Source organism: Mastomys coucha, unplaced genomic scaffold (genome assembly GCF_008632895.1).
Source record: "Mastomys coucha isolate ucsf_1 unplaced genomic scaffold, UCSF_Mcou_1 pScaffold5, whole genome shotgun sequence".
Taxonomy (NCBI): domain Eukaryota; kingdom Metazoa; phylum Chordata; class Mammalia; order Rodentia; family Muridae; genus Mastomys; species Mastomys coucha.
This window is the reverse complement of record NW_022196911.1, coordinates 114,008,945-114,016,807: the sequence shown is the minus strand read 5'-3', so window position 1 is coordinate 114,016,807 and position 7,863 is coordinate 114,008,945.

Sequence of the window (7,863 nt, the reverse complement as noted above, 5' to 3'; positions counted from 1 at the left end):
CCCCAGAAGCCTTCCACAAAATGGGTTCCCCTATTCAGAGTGGCCCAACCTGGCCCTGTCGACTCCTGTTCTCCCTGAAGCTCAGAGCTGGGCTTTATCCCTCTCCTGTTCTCCCTGAAGCTCAGAGCTGGGCTTTATCCCTCTCCTTTCGTAGTCATGCCTTTCCCTCACAGCCCGTTCTACCTCTACCCTTGGCTGGCAGTGTTCAGGTTCTTCCCCTCTGCCTGCAGGAACCCAGCCTCCTCTCTGGCCTTCTGGTTTCCATCCTCCTGGTGGACTCCCTGCCTTTGCTCTGTGGCAGCCTGAGCTCCTCCCAAAGGTCCAAAGCCAGCCTGTGCCGAGGGAGAGAGCAAGTGAGTGTGCCGAGGGAGCGAGTGAGTGAGTGAGTGTGCCGAGGGAGCGAGTGAGTGAGTGTGCCAAGGGAGAGAGCAAGTGAGTGAGTGTGCGGAGGGAGTGAGCAAGTGAGTGAGTGTGCGGAGGGAGTGAGCAAGTGAGTGAGTGTGCCGAGGGAGAGAGCAAGTGAGTGAGTGTGCCTAGGGAGCGAGCAAGTGAGTGCATTTGGCCTCCAGCCTCCCAGCCTGCCCTGGCTGTTGACTGTACTCAATCAACTGATCTTCTACAGGCCACCTGTCACTCACATCTCCCGCCCAGAGCACCAGCCCTGCGTGGTTGGCTTGGCAACCCCCTACGTGTATATCCCAACCCAGCCTTTGACTTAGCCATTCTCCACTCCTTTCCCCTTTTGTTACTTCCAGAACATAACATATCTGCCAGCCCCGTCCTTCTGGACTCTGCACCCTCTAGGAAGACTCTGCAGGTACCTCCGCATTCTCAGTGGCCAGCCTCATCCTCGGCAAAGCTATTTAACACAGAATCACTCTCCTCATCTGTCGATCCTTAGCACCTTGGGAGGACCCTGCTCTCTGCCCATCTCTGGTTTGTGAAGGCTGGGCACTGTCCCTCGGCTACAGCCTCTGGCTCTGTCTGTGACTGTCTCTCTTGTGGCCTGTATGCCCCTACCAACCTCTCCACTTCTTGCTTCACATGCTTGGCCACAGTGAGGCCAAACTTCAAGCAGAGGACTTGTTCTTTACAAGGGGTAAGTTCCAGCCAACTTGGCTGGTGAGTGATTTCTGCAAAAGTGGAGTAATTGGATGGATGTTGCCATGACAACTGAGCCTTTCCTGGAAACCGTTGGTGGGAGGCAAGAGATGGCCAGCTCTGGCTGCCCTAGGCTCCTCAGGCCCTGGGGTCCAGCCAGGAGGAAATGGCAGTGCTGCCCAGTTCAGTCCTCTCTGCAGCTTCCCTGCTCAGGCCTCCTTCCTGTTGCCCTCTTCCTGCCTCACTGAGCCCAGAAATCCTGCCCATAGCTGCTGGCCTGGCTCTTGGGCATTCCCGCTGTTCCCAGAACCTGCCGCCTTTCCCCTCCATAGGCAGAAAAGTGCTTGATGTAGGACTCTCCAATGCACACATCGACAGGTTGGGAGTGGCTTTCATGGACCAACTGGCTCAGGCTGCAGCAACAGACTCTGATCACACCTGAGCTCACAAGGGCCCCAGTAGGTGTGTCCTCAGATGATGTGGGGCCCCATGCATTCTGTGTAGCCTTGATGAAGCATCAAGGGTGGCCTAGTCTCTGTTGCCCTATAAGACCTCTCTACCGTCACTCCCGAGGAGTCACTTGTGACTATTGCACACAGCTGGCCAAGAACACACTGGGAATTCTTTGCTTCCACCTTCTGTCTGTGCTGTTGAAGGTCAACAAGGGGCTGGCATATCCTGGTCATCATGTATGTAGCTTTCTGGAAGGCCAGAAATCACAGCACATGTATGTCATTGATCATAGATGGCTATACCACAGTGGTGCTGTTAAAAATTCCAATCAGGATCTCTTCAGGGAAAGAGGCTTGAGATTCACCTGCCTCCATACATTCATCAGGAGCTTGGATATAAGAGACGTGTGCTCGCACACCAGCCTCTGTAAACTCATATGTAGGGAATATGTACACACATGTGTTTGTACAGCCTTTGTTCAAAGGCTGTCCTGTTTCAGGCATGAAAAGACAAACTCAAATCAAATCCTTTCTACTCTCCAGTGACGAAGGCAGAGGGGTAGGGAACGTGTCGATATGGAGTCCCTGAAATGCAGTGGCTTATAGCGTCAGTCAGCAGTACTGTGTCTTGTAGTTTCAGTCAGCAACACTGTCCTTCGTGGGTCAGCTACTTTCTAGAGTTGCTTTCCTGGTTTGCAGGTGCATCTGGCGGCCATACTGGAGCTAGTCGCTGAGCTAGCCTCATCTAAATTTAGGCAGGAGGGCAGGCTGGGTGGTCTGGGCATGTCAGCTGAGAGGACTCTGTCTGCTCCATGTGACCTCTCAGCCTGCAGGATGGCCGTGGGGCACAACACGCTCCCTGCAGGTGGCATGCTCCTTCATAGCCCAGCTATGGGTGGGGTCATCTTTGTCCCTATACAATCTCTTCTGGGCAGGTCTTGATCCATCAGTCAGGATTTCACAACCTCTAGGACTCAAGTTCTTCAGCAAGGGAGCTGCGCCTGCTGAGACTCTGGCATGGCCATGGCCAGTGAGGATCATGCTATCACCTTGTCTTCTGCCCTCTTTGTCACTAGTCGGGTCTGCGCTGTTGGGGGCCAGAGGACCCAGCACTCTGCAGCCATGCCTTCGGAGAGTGTGACGCTAGCATCGTCATGCTACTTCTGCCATTGCCCAGGTCAGGAGTGAGGTGACTCTTTGTGGTCTTCGTCTTCTCCTTGACGCCCTGGACCATGTTGTCTTATTCAGCATGACACCAAGTGTCACTGTCCTGGCTGGCTTTGTGTGTCAACTTTACACAGTATGGAGTTATCACAGAGAAAGGAACCTCCCTTGAGGAAGTGCCTCCATGAGATCCAGCTGGAAGGCATTTTCTCAATTAGTGATCAAGGGGGGAGGGCCCACTGTGGGTGGTGCCATCCCTGGGCGGGTGGTCCTGGGTTCTATAAGAAAGCAAGCTGAGCCAGGCAGTGGTGGCGCATGCCTTTAATCCCAGCACTTGGGAGGCAGAGGCAGGCAGATTTCTGAGTTCGAGGCCAGCCTGGTCTACAGAATGAGTTCCAGGACAGCCAGAACTATACAGAGAAACTATGTCTCAAAAAACATTAAAAAAAAATAAAGAAAGTTAAAGAAAGCAAGCTGAGCAAGCTAGGGGAAACAAGCCAGTAAGCATCACCCCTCCATGGCCTCTACATCAGCTCCTGACTCCAAGTTCCTGCCCTGTGTGAGTTCCAGTCCTGACTTCCTTTGGAACCCTTTCCTCCCCAACTTGTTTCTTGGTCATGATGTTTGTGCAGGAATAGAAACCTTGAGTAAGACAGTCACTTAAACACAGAATGGATGAAAAAATACCTGGTGGACCATGCTGAGCCTGAAGATTTCACTGCTATTGTGAGTCTCTGAGCTTCACTTGGCACCCAGCTTTTCTCCCCCTCACCTCCCCCCACCCCCGCCACCCTCCAGCCTGACCTGCATGCTCATGGAAGCTGGCAGGGTTATGCATGGGGAGACTGTGAGTATGGGGAGCAAACACTTCATGGGAAGACAATGGTCTTTATGGGTATCCAATCTTGGCTCCTGCTGAAGAAAAAAAAAAAAAAGATTTCCCATGGAACCTCTGACGGCTCATCCACCTCTTATACTTAGACACAGCTCTGACTCCAGTCTCCTTACTCATGTGCGCTAACCCTTCAGCAGCCTGAGGGTAAGAGGAGACCAGCAGGGTTCTGGGATGAAGTAAATATCTTAGTGACTTTTTTTATTGCTACAATGACTGAGGCAAGAGTTTATTAGAGACTTACAGTTTCAGAGGGTGAGTCCAAGACCACCATGGCAGGGAGCATGGTGGCATGCAGGCATGGTGCTGGAGCAGCAGCTGAGAGCTTACATGCTCGAACAACAGCCAGGTGAGACAGCCAATTAGCAATGGCTTGGGGCTTTTGAAACCTCAAAGCTTGGGCTGCAGAGATGGCTCAGCGGTTAAAAGAACTGGCTGCTCTTCTAGAGAACTGACTGCTCTTCTAGAGGTCCTGAGTTCAAGTCCCAGCAACCACATGGTGGCTCTGATGCCACCAATGGGGTCTGATGCCCTCTTCTAGTGTCTCTGAAGAGAGCAATGGTGAATACATAAAATAATTAAATAAATCTTAAAAAAAAAAAAAAGAGTTTGGTCTTCATCTTCAGAGATGAATCACCCTGAAAGGAGACTCGGATCCCTACCCAGCACCCTTTCCTCCCTCCTTCCCTTCCTTTCTTTAAAAAACAACTCAACAAATACAGAAGTAGAGGCTCACAGCCATCCATTGAACTGAGTACAGAGTCCCCAATGAAGACGCTAAAGAAAAAACCCAAGGAGCTGAAGGGTTTGCAGCCCCTTAGGATGAACAACAATATGAACTAACTAGTACCCTCAGAGCTCCCAGGGGCTAAACCACCAACCAAAGAGTACACATGGTGGGACTCATGGCTCCAGCAGCATGTGTATAGCAGAGGATGGCCAAGTCGGTCATCAATGGGAGGAGAAGCCCTTGGCCCTGTGAAGGTTCTGTGCCCCAGTGTAGGGGAATGCCAGTGCCAGTAAGCAGGAGGGGGTGGGGTAGCAAGCAGGGGGAGGGAGGGGAGGAACAGGGGTTTGTTCTTGTTGATGTTTTTTGTTTTTGTTTTTTGAGGGGAAACTGGGAAAGGACATGTAAATAAAGAAAATACCTAATTAAAAAAAACTCAACAAAATAAAATTCCAGTTTATTGTTGGACACTGTTTCACACACCAAACAGCCTTCAGACCAAAGAAAACCCAAGCCCCTTCTTAGGGGAAAAAAGAGAAAATGTTATCTTTGGTTTTTAGACCATTGCATACAAACTAACCACTTAAAGTACAGCTAGATATGCAAAAAGTCACTGGAAAGCTCAAAATACGGTTTTTTGGTTTTTTGGTTTTTTGGTTTTTGGGTTTTTTTGGTGGTTGTTTTTAACCTGCTTTTTTTTTTCTAAAAAAAAAAAATCTCTCTTTTGAGATTATAAAGAGCACAGTCATGTCATAAGCAAGGTGAAACCTAGGACAGAGAGCACTCCGAAGCTCGGGTAGCAGTTGCTGTCACCATTAAGAATGGCTGACATCAGCTGGCTGTGGCAGGCACACCTTTGGTCCCAGCACTTGGGAGGCAGAGGCAGGTGGATCTCTGTGAATTCGAAGCCAGGCCAGCCTGGTCTACAGATTCTGTTCTAGGACAACCAGGGATACAGAGAGAAACCCTGACTCAAACAAACAAAAACAACAACAAAAAACAACAACAACAACAAAACAAACAAACAAAAACAAAAAAAGGCTGACTTCTAGCAGTATATACAAAATGTAAATAAAAATACAAAGAAAAGGGCTGGAGAGATGGCTCAGCGGGTAAGAGCACTGAAGCTTTTTCCGAAGGTCCTGAGTTCTAATCCCAGCAACCACATGATAGCTCACAACCATCCATAATGAGATTTGATGCCCTCTTCTGGTGTGTCTGAAGACAGCTACAGTGAATTACGCTGGAGGGAGTTGGGCTGGAGCTCAATTCCCAGCAGCCACACACATGATGGCTCACGACCATCTGTACAGCTACAGTGTACTCATACACATAAAATAAATAAAATAAAATAAATCTTAAAAAAATACAAGGAAAATTTCCTTTTAATAATGTTTTTTTTTTCTGTTTTTCGAGACAGGGTTTCTCTGTATAGCCCTGGCTGTCCTGGAACTCACTCTGTAGACCAGGCTGGCCTCAAACTCAGAAATCCACCTGCCTCTGCCTCCCAAGTGCTGGGATTAAAGGCGTGCACCACCACTGCCCGGCCCGTTTAATAACTTTAAAGAATAAAGACGGTCTTTTCCCTTCCGAGGGTAGTAGTGCATGTCATCTTGGGTGGCACTGCCAGCCGTGGGTGGGCTTCTCCACTTGAAGGGGATCATTGTGTTCAGATTCTGAGATGGAAAGTGGAGGCTGAACAGGTCGTAGCCACCTTGAGTCTAACTTTGCTTTGTGACTGTCTGCTCATCCTCATCCACCTCTGGCTTCAACATCAACCTTAGCGGCCCCCCTCTGATGGCCTCAGTTTCCATCCTTATCCTCACCACCACCTTCCTCTCCTCTGTATCCCTGCACCCCTGCACCCCTGCATCTCTATACCCCTGCACCCCTGTATCCCTGCATCTCTGCATCTCTGCACTTCTGCATCCCTGTATCCCTGCACCCCTGTATCCCTGCACCCCTGTATCCCTGCACCCCTGCATCCCTGCATCCCTGCATCTCTGCACTCCTGCACCTCTGCACCTCTGCACCCCTGCACCCCTGCATCCCTCCAACTCTGCACTCCTGCACCCCTGCATCTCTGTATCCCTGCACCCCTGTATCCCTGCACCCCTGCATCCCTGCACCCCTGCATCCCTGCATCTGTGTTCTACTGCCACCATGATGACGGCAGCACAGCTCTGGTGTCTGCCAACGTCTGGAACCTGGCAGGCAGATGTCCCTTTGGGGGGGTCCAGGAGAGGACCCTTCCTTGTTTCCTCCTGTGGTGGTTGCTGTGTTCCTTGGCTGGTGACTGCATCCCTCCAGCTTCTGCCTCTGTGGCCACATGTCTGTCTGCCCATCACCATCTGCCTTGACCCACAGGACCCTCAAGGTGGAGTTTAGGGTCCTCTGTGGCCACATGTCTGTCTGCCCATCACTATCTGCCTTGACCCACAGGACCCTCGAGATGGAGTTTAGGGTCCACCAGCTGCTCTCATCTTACGCTCTGCAGAGTGACCGCACTTGCAGACTGCTTCCCAGCCAGCCCTAGTCACAGGCTCCTGGAGTAGTTAAGATGTCCGCATTCAGTGGTCTTGGGGAAGGGGCATTCAGTCCACCACGCGCCCTGTGCTTTGTCCCCTCTAGTCCTGGGAAAAGTTGAAACTTCTGGTCTTAGTATCTGGGCTCCTCCTTAGCTAGAGTCTTCGTTAGTTTAGATAGTATTTTCCTGTAGTTAGCCTGGTCTCTAAGCTGCTGTGCAACTTCTCTTCCACCTCCTGCCTATGCCTCCCTAGTGTTGTGATTACAGGTGTGTGCCACCACACCTCCTTTATGAGGTGTTGGGGACCTTGTACATGCTGGGCAAGCATGCCACCGACCTAGCTACCTCCCCAGGCCCTTAAGCATGGTTATTTGATTTTATTTCACTTTATTTCATGTGTATGAGTGTTTCCCCTACATGTGTGTCTGCACAGTTCCTGTGTGCCTGGTGCCTTTGGAGACATGAAGAAGATGCAAAGCCCCCAGCAGCTGGAGTTACGGGTGATAGTGAGCTTCCATGTGAGTGCTGGGAACCGAACCTAGGTCCTCTGCAAGAACAAGTGCTCTCAATGGCTGAGTCATTTCTCCAGCTCCTCAACCTGATCTTGATTCCCACTTCAACTTTGTTCTACTATAAACTAGAGCGGGAGTCTGATAGAAGCTGTCATCTGTGTTATCACATGTTGACTGTCATCATTGTTGAGGAGACTTCTAGAGGGGAATTATCTAAGAGGAGCTATGACTTAGATGGTACAGACACCCTTGTGAGCCTCTTCTTCCTCTGGCCTGCGGGGCAGCTGTTCCAGTGCCCAGGCCTCAGTTTCCTCTTGTAAACATTTGACAGTGCATGTAGTGAGCTGAGCTTTGTGTATATGAAGACAGGTGGGCATGCTGTCTTCCCTCCACTCTGCCTCTGCTTTCCCCGCCTTCTTCTCCCTCCCTCCTTCCCTCCCTCCTTCCCTCCCTCCCTGCCTTCTTCTCCCTCCCTCCTTCCCTCCCTC